Raw genomic sequence first — 13,099 nt, 5'->3', positions numbered from 1 at the left:
GGGATCACTAAGGAAGACTTAGGGGAACATATCGACCATTCTAATGAAGGACCTAATCCACAATCACTTATATCTACAACTGACTTTGATTGTACTACTATAAACTTAATCATTAGGAACATATCCATAAGTCAACATCAATAACTATTCCACACCTTAAATTAGAATGGCCAAATCATCCAGCATGTCTTTATAATATCAATTTTACGCAAAGCTGGGGATTTGTTTAATATAACTCTACTTATTTTTGTATTCACCTACCTAATCATGTCGAATATCCAATTTGATAAATCCCAAATGATTCATGATTATATCAAAAATATTACACATATTCAAAATCCAAGTACCCAAAGAACACAAAATGTTGCCTTAGGACACATGAAAGGATATATCCTACATAAAAAAATTCCAAATAAACTTTCCTACTACTCCTGATAATGCTCCTATTTTCTACACAAATGTCTCCTTACATATCTTTTTCCATCTAGGGCACGAGCATTATGATCCAAAGTTTGTTGAAGAACAGAAAGCTGCTCCTACTAGTGGACCGACACCACAACCAATACCACCTTTTACACCTGCATGCCCTGCCTACCCGCACGATGACATAATTCAATGGCTTGAGTGATTAGAAACAAGGCTCTGCTACCACATTTAATAATAATAATAACAGTACAAGAAAGAAATAAATTGGTTTGGAGAAAAAATTTCTTCAATTGAGAATCAATTAGCCTCCATTCATCAATACTTTCAACCTCCACCACCATATAATCAGGATCTGCCTTACCTTTAGTTATTGTTTGTTTTGGTTTACTATTTTTAATTTCTTATTATGTTCTCTTTGTTTATTATTCCACCTGTATTTAATGATGGCTAAAGGTGGAAAATATTTAGGTTGTATTTTTTTAATAGAATCCTATGTTTGTGTCACTTTATTTTTTGTTAGGTATTTTCTCCTTTTATCATTTATTAAAACAAAATAAAAATAAATTAATTAATTAAAAATTTAAAATTAAAATTTGCAACCCCTAATTTTTAAAATATCACCTAGTGATGGAGAACTTAGGAGAAATAAATTTTTATCTTAACTATCCACTAACATTATTTGCCATCATAAAAAGGGGGAAATTATTGCAATCTATATCCATAATCTATAATTTTGATGATTAAAAATATTATTAATTTAATTGTTTCTTTTCTTAGTAAATATTTTAGATATTTCTTTTATCTGTGAGCACTAACATTATAGGTAAGACAACCACTGCTCAAGGCTACTGGAAGCTCTGTAATGGGTATATTAGGAATGCTATGTAAACAAAAGTTTGTAATTTTATTTTTCTTTATTTTCTATTTCTTAAGTTTTGTCGCATAAGAATTTATGCAATTGGAGGACCATGCACACACTCAAAGGGGGAGTAAGATAAATTTTAAAAGTTAAATTTTTTATACTAATCATTTTGAATGACTTAATATCATACTTTATAATAAGTATAATAAAAAAAGGCTTAATAGGTAATTAAAAATTAGTTTATGTGAGCTAGTCATATTGTGCGATCTGGATCGTTGTATACGATTTGTTATGATTTAAAAACACTAGCCATAGGATGAATTAAGTAAGATTTTCAAAATTCTTCTTTTGAACTAATCGTACTGTATAATATGATTCATATTGTACAAACATTTGAAATCATACTAAAATTAACCCCTATAATTACTAAATCAAATGTTGGTTTAATTAATGATAGCAGATCATACTGTATAATATTGATCGTACCAAACAATCTACAGATATAAAATTTGGTCATCCCAAAGATCATACCAATTGAAACTGTTACTTTTAAACTAATTATACAATATGATATTCATATCGTACTAAACGACTTACTTGAAATAAACTAACCATATTGTATGATGATAACATGATAGAAATACTTATAGAGATGATTTGTAATCATCCTGATAATCATCCTATACAAATTAGGAAGAATAGCTAATAGATCGTACTGGATGATTTTTTATTGTACGGTACGATGTGTTAAAAAAGTTAAATAATTCATCTGAACAACTGGTTACATTGTACTGGATAAGTATATTTTTGAACTGATCTATTATATAAACTGAAATTATATTATACAGATATTTTTTCTATGAAATTTATCATATAATGGTCATTTCTATTTCAAAGATGCTTGGATTACTATTAGAACTAAGTTCCCTACTTCTAAACTTTTCTCTATGATATGGCATAAGAGTATTCCTTTTATTGCTACTTTTATTTAGAGAGTTTTGCATAATTTTTTGCTAACAGATGAGAATCTTATCATAAGAGGTTTTGTTCTACCTTCCAAATGTCAATGTTGCTTGCATGAGGAAAATAATACTTCTAAAATTTTGAACTACTTTGATGATATTTTTATGTTTAATTATTTATCTAGTAATATTAGCATTAACGATATTTTAGATCTTTGGTTTATTACTCCTAGAGGGCACATTAGAAATCTCATACCTTTTCTTATCTTGTGGTATCTATAGGTTGCTAGAAATATTTCTATTTTTAACAAAGTTGTCATGGATCATCATGTTATTAATAAGAAAATCAAAGATAAAACTATGAAGCTCTATATTTCAAATCTTTTGACCAAAAAAAATGAAGTATCACTTTTATTGCTAAGGAGTTTGGTATTACTTTACTTTATTACCATGCCTCTGATTGTATTAAGGTTATTTACATTACCAAACCACCCTATAACACTTTTAAACTCAATACTTATGGTTCTGTTAAGAACAAATCTTTTCGTTATGGTGGCATTATTAGAGATTCTCAAGATAATTTAATTTTGACATTTGCGTGTCCTCTTAAAAGATGCTCTATTATTTTTGCTAAACTTTTGCCATATCTTATGGGCTTAATTTATGTATATCCCTTAGCATAGTTAATATCTAGATTTAGGTGGATGCTCTGAATTGTTTTTATTGTTTAAAAGAGAGAGATGATGTTACCTACAGCCCAAATCTTTTCTATCTTCTTAGAGATAATAAGCATTATATGAATATGCTAAATGTTAGAATATCTCATGTTCATAGAGAGGGAAACGCATGTGCTGATTGGTTAGCCAATCTTGGTTGTAATTTTCAATTTCATACTGATATTTTCTATCATAATTTACCTCCTTTTTTTAAATGCCTCATCATTTTAGTTAAATTAGATTTTCTGTATGTTAGAAACTCATAGTGGTTTTCTTGTCTACCTCATTGACCTTTGTTTTTGATTTACCCTTCTTTTCTTTTGGATTTCCTAGGTTTTTTGAACTAATTTTTGTGGTATTATTTGGATTTTTGCCTACATAAGTGCTATTTTGGTTGTGCATTAGGTGGCAATGTTTGAAATGTATTTTATTATAGCCATAATTTCAATTTTTTTTTTATCATTTTTACAAGAAGAGTAGTTACCTTGTGATTGTTTTGGATAATCAGATGGAATCCATTGTTTTTTTATTTCCTTAAAGTATAGTTTATTTGGGGCTTTGTTTTGGTGATTTTTGAGATGGGTGTAGAAATTTTTGTTCACTAACTATAGAATATTATGGGTTCTGCTATATATCTATCTCAATACACTTGGATTTTAGTTCTCCTTTTTAAAATGGTTTAAATGGGGCTTCTCTCATTGGGTGGTTTGGTTTTTTACATCGGTGTTGGTTTAGAATAGAGCAACAAGTGCTTAGTATGGGTTATGATAACCATGATAATGCACACCTAAAACATTGTATCATTTAAATTTAGACTCATCGCAATATGTTCTTTCTCCTTATGTGGATTAATTATCAACTGTTGAATGTGGAGGGTCTTTGGGCTAATTTCCCTTATGATTATCCTGAGATTTATAATTTCTTAACCCATGGTTATGGTGTAACTGCTGATATTGCTAACCTTAGTGATTTGGGGAAATTTTGGTTGATTATTATCAACGAGTCAATGATATCATTTGCAATTCTCTTTTCAATTAAAAGCTTTAAATTTAAACATATGTTTTTTCCTATGTGTATTGTGTCACCTGATCAAATGACTTTGTGTTTTACCTACGAGTTTATTATGTCTCTTGATTGCTGCTTGATTTGTCTCTACCTTTGGATTTCCAAGCTCTCTTTGTTCTATTTAATGATGATGGGTTTGAACATTTTGGTGATGGTCTTAAAATGGTTTTTTACTGGATGGGAATTGAGTTATTTTATCTTATTTCCAAATTTATTATATGTAAATGTCCATTTGAGTTTTGTTATTTTGGGTGCACTTCTTTTGCTATAATCTTTATCTTTGCATGTGACTATTTCAATATGTGTTAAAAACCATGCCGGTTTTTAATTTTGTTGTTTGAACTTTTTTAGCCTCATTCGGTTTTTGTAGGTTCCTTTTTGTGCAAGATTTTTGTTACAAAATTTTCTTGGTGCGAGAGATGGAGCTTAAGGGAAGTCTTTTTTTCTCTCTTCATTTTTTGGGTGTTGGTCAATTGGCTACCTAGAATGTACCTAGGCTTTTTTGTATTATTGATTAGTAGAGATCTTTAGCTCCTAGGTTTTTTCATTGACCTCTTTGTGGTTCTTTTGAGTAGTGGTAAACTCGAGATGTCTTGTAAGGATCTTATAATTTTTATTCTAATCAACAGGTAGGCACCTATATGTATTTTTCTTAAAAAGCATCATACTATATGAATGGTGATGGCTAACTTATTTTTTTATGGTTTCTTGAAGCCAAATACATAAAAAAGTTTTTGTGATTCTCTTTGAACTAGTGAGAGGATTATGTGACGTCTAAAGGAACTCTGAGAGAGGAGCTTTTGAGAAATCCTTAGTTTGAGGGGAAGGAGAAGGTGAGGTAGAGCGTGAGGGAGGAGTGTGACGGATAACATAATTTCTTTTGGCAAGCTAGACCCTTGCTCCTCCCATGGCCTTGGTGAGTCTTGAAATCTCTATTTGGAGAGAGACTTATAGGTCATGTCCTCGATGTATTCTACCATTTTCAGGAAGGAGGAAAAAAGAGTTGAGTTTCTCTTCCTTCTCCAGGTGGGAGAAAAAAGAGTAAAGGTCCAAGGCTATCACTAGGAGGGTGATATAGCGTCTGACACTCCACTACATCAGGTTTAGTGAAAGTGAGTCTGTAAGTGCTTTGCCACCATACTATGGGAGAAAATGGAGAATCCTTTTGTGGTTATTGCAATAGACGGAGCAGAGAACTCTAGGGATTGGTTTTGGATCAAGGTTTACCGAAACACTATTAAAATCTCTAATTTTTTTCCTTTTTGCACTTTTCTTTTTACTGTATTTTAGTTCAGCTATAACTACTTAAGAAATTCTATTATTATTTCATCATTTCATAAATCAAGAAATCATCATAGTTAGATAAATATTTTTGATAAACTTTTCAAACATATTTGCATTGTTATTTTCAAGTTGATTTTTTTTTAGAATTACCAATTCACCCCCCCCCCCCTTCTCTTGTTGAGCCTTGGGCTAGTTCCTTATGGTTTAATAGACTTCATAAACTTTCACAGATCTAGGAAGAAGATCATTAGCTTGAACGTCATTGAGGTTTTATGCCTTTATTAGGACGCTGAAAAATGTGGTCGTTGTTCTTTTCCTTCACCAGGATGGTTAAAAAGGAGTTAAGCTTCATTAACTTTACCATAAACATGAAAAAGAAAGTCAATGTTCTTTTTCTTCTCTAAGAGCATAAAAAATGAGGTCAAGGTTCTCTTCGCACTAGGTTGGTGAAAAGATTGTAAGAGCTTCTCAGCCTAGCTATGGGTTTATTTTTAGTGTAATACTTGGAGAGGAGAACTAAATAGAGGGGATGTAGGTTATTCTATGACTCAACTATTGTAACCCGAGCTTATGAGTTTATGTTTTTAATGATAATAAATATTGTGGCTCACTTTCTATTGTCAACCTATAATTTCAATATATTTTTATTTGTGTGTATACTAACATTTCAGGATTACGGTCCACCATTCAAGGCTCATGATTTGGTAGAACAAGTTTTATTTGGAATATTTATTGGTGTATTTTTTTATTTCTGGAGTCATGTCCTATAAGGCTATATGCTTGCTTAGTAACCTTGCACACACACACTTGGAAAAATTTCTATCTGTTTGGTAGTGTTTTCTATTTTGATCACATAGTTCGGGATGATCCAAAAATCATCCGTAACGATCAGTCAAAAATAGAAACCCTCATTAGAGCATCCTGGTTAAGGAAACTGCATTTAAGTGAATTAGCCTGAACAATATTATAGTCTAATGGGATGATAAGCTCAAGTAATAATGAATCAACCACCATATCTATTTAGGCATGTATTATTTTTGGACATCATCTAGGACGTCGTCATTGATGATGCAGTACAATTATGCCTAAATTAATCTAGAAATTAAGGAATGCAATTAAGGTTTGATTACTCTATCATATCAGCCTGGATGATCACAGGATCATTCGGGATGATCATTTTACAAATCTTAGTTCTTTCTGGATGATTCCTAATCGGCCGGGCTCCATCCATGGCGATGTTATGAACAATAGATGCTTTTTCGTACTAATTGGCACGAACGATCAATTTACTTTTTCATCATCCAAACATGCAATCAGGGAGATGATTTGGATGATGCTCGATGATTTGGATAATGCTCAATGATTTGAACTAATCGTATAAGATGATATGAACATCATCTTGGATGATAGTGTCGATTTGTTGCATTTAATTGCAAATTTTGAGCTCTTCTATTTAAGACCTCTTATTTATACAAGTCAGTTTCTTTGGAATCCATTGAAGCTTCATTTTTTTGGAGGAAACTTGGAGAGAGAACTTGAAAAGGTGAGAGGAAAGGGTAGAGTTTGAGAGAGGGAGAAGATTCTTGGAGGGGATTACAAGGGTGTGTGAAAGGGATTCTACATGTTTGTTGACCTCATTTTTGTATGAGGTCACTAGGACAAATTCAGACCCTAAGATCTATTTATAACTTTGATTAATCTATACCTTAGGATCTATTTAGATCTTAGATCAATCCAAACTCCAATCCAAGGCTAAAGGTCCTAGTATTGAAAGCCTTTTATAGTGAATTTTATAACACTTCAATACCTAATCAAATGACCGTTGATTCAGAGTCTATCAATTTCATATTGATAGGACATGTCCCTAGAGAGAAGCCTCCAAATTTGAGCTCATCCTGAGGTCTCTAACCTAAGAAATTGAAATGAAATCCAAAGGCTATAAAACCTTCAAATATTTATGGCCATGCCACTAAACCTGTCCCCTAGTGGTTTTTGACTTTAGAGCTTTCTCCAAAGCCTCTAAACAATTCTAGACCCTTAATTATGTCATACTAAGTGATAAATAGTATTTTGGTGGACCCACTTTGACCCCCAGTTGACCAGTCGTCAAAATGACCAAAATGCCCCTTAAGAGCAATTTTGGAGTTTCCATAAACTTCAATATGTCCTTTTAAAATCAAACAACAAACATCTTCCAATGATTCCTAACCATCACTAGGAATGCAATGGACTCAAGCCCAGACATTGGTCAAGCCTGGTTGATCAGTTTGACCCTTTCACCAAAATACTGCTCTAAGGTTCAAATATCAATTTCAAACCAAATGGCTTCCAAATTACATGGAACCTTCTCCAACAATTTTCAAATATTAAATCAGACCTCTTAAGCCTTGACCCACCCCCTGGGTCAACCTAATTGACCAATTCAACCTAGGTTGACCCAAGTACTCTTTGAGGCTTTAAATGGGTCACTTCAACCCCTTTGCCCAATATAACCCATTTAGGCTCTCAAACCCATCTCAAAACCTATGTCAAATATATTCAAACTTATTTGAAGTCAAATCACACCAAGTTTAACTTGGTTAAACATTAATTCATGGTCAAACCTCTCCATATATGCACTATCCAATGACTTTATCCATTAGGATCCTTTGCAACCTATCATATGGATAGTTAGGTACTATTTTTGTGCCACCTCATTTAACCATGTGGATTTGTTAACTAGTCAACTCAATTAACAAGTCCCCAAAGTGCTTTCAAGTGGGCAAATACATTTAAACACCTAATCCCTCTTAGGACCTTGGGTTTAATGCATCTAACCACCTCCTAAACTCTTTCCTATGCCACATCACCAGTCCACATTGCAAGTGGTCTGGTCAAACAGTCAAACCAAGGTTCTAGGTGGGTCAACCTTGATCAAATGACCCCTTAAAGCTAATCTTATGTAATGTAAATCATCCCAACAGCTCTAACAGACTCTAGAACCTTCCTAGATCTATTTTTAACCCTTGGATCAAGATCAAGTGACCTAGATCCAATCCATGTGCTCCAAAAGAAAAATCCCATTACATATGGATGTCCTTTGGTTTCCTTTGATTCCCTATAATCTTAGCCTCTATATTACACTTGGCAGCATGTTACCAAGCTTCCAGGATAATCTCCACCATCCAAAATAATCCAGGGAAATTCAATTGAGCAAAAAGAGGAAAATGAGTCTCATTCCTGAAACCCTGTTCTCTATCCAATAAAGAATTTCCCAAAGCACAATCACTGATAATTTGAGCTCTATGGAACCTCTTCTTCTCTTTCCAAGTGAAATCTCAACACAAAAAGGCTTGCCAGTGATGATCCTCCGGCAAACCTAACCTCTAATCCGTCCAAGGTCCATATAATTCGATCCAAGGCACTTTAGGTCATGATTTCTTCTACAAAATGGAGTGTGAACATTCTACAAATGCAAAAAAATCATTAAACGATTTTATCCTTCCATAAATTGAGGTGAAAACTCTAACTGTAGTTTAGAACACTTAGGGTATTTTAACTTTTTAAAAAGCACATTTTAAGTAATAATATTGAATCCCCATGAATTTTCTTCATTTTAGTTATCTATGTTTAAAGTTTTATGACATTTAGTTCACTAGATAAAACAAACAAGCCAAAAACCTATTCCAGGGCTTCAGTTCGGCTAGATTCTCGCTATACGTATTTTGAACTGTTGATCTCGAGATCAATAGTTCAGATTTGGCCATTATACCATTCAAGCTTACCGTGGATCTAATCCCGTACCTAGCTCGTACGTCTGACAACATCCAGGCTGTTCGTTTGAGAACATGGGCAATCTGACATCGGGTGAGATACGCTCATGCGGATTAGTGAAAATGCATGAGACCCATGCACTTTTTCAATCAGCCAGTGATAACTACAAGGCGATGTGATCATTACCATTGATGTATCACTAGCGCGCCATCCCTATCCACCAACCCTATTGCGTCGTACATCCCCCAGCCGCTGCCCAGCTGCTGAATCATTTTAAAACATTTTAAATCCAAAAACATTCTTAAATTTATTTAAAATTCATTATAAATCAAGAAATTTAATGTAATATATCAAATCTCCTAGAAAAAATAATCACAAATCCCTTCAAACATTTTTTGAAATTATTCTCAATGATACTTTAAATTTCTAATTTTAAAATTAACATATCTCTATATTTATATTTGTATTTATATATCTACATATTTTGTATTCTATTTTAAAATTAAAGATATTTAAATTTGAAAGCCTTGAGTGATGACATTTAAATTTTAAACATAGAATGGGCTTGTATGAAGAGATTTTAGGGGGATAATTGGTGAATAATTACCTTAATTTTTCACCGATCAAATGGTTAATTATTCAAGTTAGTTTTGTCTCTAACATGTTTAGGGTGCACACACCACATAGCCTAGGCTCTCCAAGATTTAGGAGTTGATTGTTATTATGTGTGATTCATGCATGTTAAGTCCAAAGGGTTAATAGAACTTTGATTGAAACCTACATAACCTAGTGACATTATTAAGGACAATAATTAAGGACATTGGTCTAGAAACTTTAAATTAATTTTAGAAATTAGATTACACATCCTTTTGACTTGAAACTTTAAACATTTTAACTTAGTGACACATACAAGCTATAGATTTTTTCTCACTCGTTTTAAAATTCATTAAATCCCTTAATTGATTTTCTTAAATTTGAACCCTTAAATAAGCATTAAAAATTCTAATAAATCAAATTTAAATCCAATAAATAAATTTAGTGCCTCAAACTGATTAGAACTCAAACCTTAAGCAATGAAACATAAAAGCCCTTTGACGTGACCGCAAATTTATGCTTAATTTAATTTTAATCAAAATTTAATATTTAATTAATTTAATAAATTAAAAATAATAAAAAATTCCAAATAACTTCCAAACACTTAGGAATCTCTCCTTAGTTCATTCCTAACTTTTGGAGTTGATATCAAAGAGTTTGTAGTTCATTTGGACTCAAATCATAAAAAAGACCCCCTTACTTAAATAATTTTAAAAATTTAAATAATTATCAAACTTTGAAAAATTATTATTAATTCCAGAAAATTCCAAATTCATTAGACTTAAATGCATTCAACTCATATAAAAACCTAATATTTATTAAAAATATCAAATATCTAGAAATTGTTCATATTTGAAAAAGTCAACTTTTTGTTAAACTTAAGTCAAAATCCAAGTTTAATTAAAATTCATTAACCTTCAAACCTTAATTAAATCAAATCACTTAATCATAACAGGTACCACAGAGTAACCTAGGCCTACGAGGCTTTTAAATCTCAATTCCGCGATACCTCACTACGAATCCTAAGAATTTCCCTGAGGTGATGCCAAAGGCACACTTCAAGGGGTTCATTTTCAAATCGTAGCGGCGCAACCGCTCAAACACAACTCTTAAGTCATACAGGTGAGCCTCTTTGACCTTGCTCTTGACAACTAAATCATCAATATAACATTCAACTTGATTGTGAATTAAGTAGTCAAAGATACGGGTCATGGCCCGCTGGTAGGTTGCCCCAGCGTTCTTTAAGCTAAATGGCATCACCTTGTAACAAAAGATTCCAATAGGGGTTCTGAACGTAGTATTTCTCTCATCTTCTAGGGCCATCTTAATTTGGTTATAACCCGACGAGCCATCCGTGAATGAGAAAATGGTATGTGAGGAGGCAATGTCCACCATGAGTTCTGGTATTGGTAGAGGGAATCCTTAGGACATGCCTTATTCAGATCCCTATAATCGACGCAAATTTGAATTTGACCATTTTTCTTTCGGACTCGCACGATGCTGGCTACCCAAGAGGGGTATTGTTCCTCTCAAATAAACCTAGCTTCAACTAATTTTTTAACTTCGGATATGACTTGTTGCTCAATTTCCAAGCGCATGCATCGAGGAGCTTGTTTGACAGGAATGGCATCGTGCCGAACTCCAAGTTTATGAACTACTACCTTAGCGGGTAAACCTGGCATTTCGTCGTATGTCCAGGCAAAGCAATCCCTAAACTCAGACAACAGTTGAATTAAATCTTTGGTTTCACCCTCGCTCAGTAGAGCACTTATAAAGATTGAACGGGGGTCATCATCGATTCCCAGGTTAATTTCTTTTAACTCATCGACTGTCAATTTAATTTCTTCTTTGAATTCAGGGGGTGCATCCCGAACTTGAAGGTCATCAGGATCATCTAAAGTCTCCAAATAGAGCCCATCAAGAGCGCAGAAGGAATCTGTAGGGACATTTGACGATTCAAGATGGTAAGTTATCATTAGGCAATACTCATCGTTATCGAATGAACTAATGGTTCCAAAGCCGATACCACTTGTAGGATTATTCTTAATTTTTGCTTGCCAAATATTTTTGTGGTATCTGTCTTGACCCTTAGTCCATCGGTATGGTACAGGACCTTTAGAGAAAGTATTTTTCACACAAACAGGGAAGTAGCCAAAAGGTAATTCCATTAATTCATTAAAATCTGCCTCCTCAAGGGTTACATCACTTTCATCCCTTATAGAGGAGGATCCAGGAAAGAATTTCTGGACTTTCTTTACTTTGCCGTTCAAGTTGGGGGCCACTTTAACTTCTAACCCGGCAATCCTGCTGGCTGATAATGGGGTCAGAGAAAGGGCCTCAATCCTTCTACTGAGCTTTTCGTACATTGTCAATTCAGGCTCGTCACTATTCAGCTTTCCAACATCTTCCTCAATGTCACTGTCCTCATCTAAAGTGAGATCAAATTTTGGAGAAGCATTTTATTTTTATAATCGAGGGAGAAGACAGCACCTTGGTCCTTGGACTCAATGTCAGAATCTGATTCCAAATCAATATAAACAGGTGTTGTTCTCCTCTATGATGAAACACGACCTCGACCTCGTGCCCTTAAGGCCATCCTCCCACCTCTTTGAGGTAATGTGTTTGGAGGCCTAAGGACAACGATGTCAGAGTCATATTCACTAAATTGTATCATTTCTTGATCAATAAATTTTTCTTTTTCTTTCTCTTGATTGGACTTTTGTCCAACCAATTTCTCCTCAATTTTGATCTCTAACTTAGAGCGGGACGAGGACCCTTTTGGAACAAAATATGTAGCATCTTCATAGATCCCGATTTCTTGAATCGAAAATGAGTGCAGATCACCCTAAATCAGGTGTTCAATGCCATCTCGTTGGTACTTGATGCATTGGAGAAGGGTAGATGGAAACATTCTATATTCATGAATCCAAGGTCTACCTAAAAGGGCATTAAAGGATGTCGTCGAATCAATTATATGAAACTTAGCTTCAGTTTTCAAGCCTCCTATTTCTAAGAGCAAAGTGATTGAACCTGAAGCCCTCTCGCCCTTTTCATTGAACCCACGAAGCACCAACCTATCGGTTGAGAGCTTGTTAGTATCAACTCTGAGGTATGCGAGGGTTTTTTATGTTCATTATGTTGACTGATGCACCCAGATCAACGAGGACTCTTGATAACTTAAAATTTCCCACATCTATAGTAATGTAAAGGGGACGATTATGGTCAGTAGTTCTCAAGAGCAAATCTTCATCCGAAAAGGTAACTCCAGGAGCCTATTTGAAGTAGAATGCCTCATCTTTTGAAGTTGCAACCAACTGGGTTAAGCAAATCTCGGGGTCGAGAAGCGCTTTAATTAAAGACTCCCTCATTTCTTTGGAGAGAAGAGGGCATCATAAATGCTTAATTTTGCTGGCAACTTCTTAAGATGGGCCAAAACG

This window comes from Dendrobium catenatum, unplaced genomic scaffold, assembly GCF_001605985.2.
Source record: "Dendrobium catenatum unplaced genomic scaffold, ASM160598v2 fragScaff_scaffold_63, whole genome shotgun sequence".
Classification (NCBI taxonomy): domain Eukaryota; kingdom Viridiplantae; phylum Streptophyta; class Magnoliopsida; order Asparagales; family Orchidaceae; genus Dendrobium; species Dendrobium catenatum.
The sequence above is the reverse complement of the archived record's forward strand: the minus strand, read 5'-3'. Positions refer to the sequence as shown.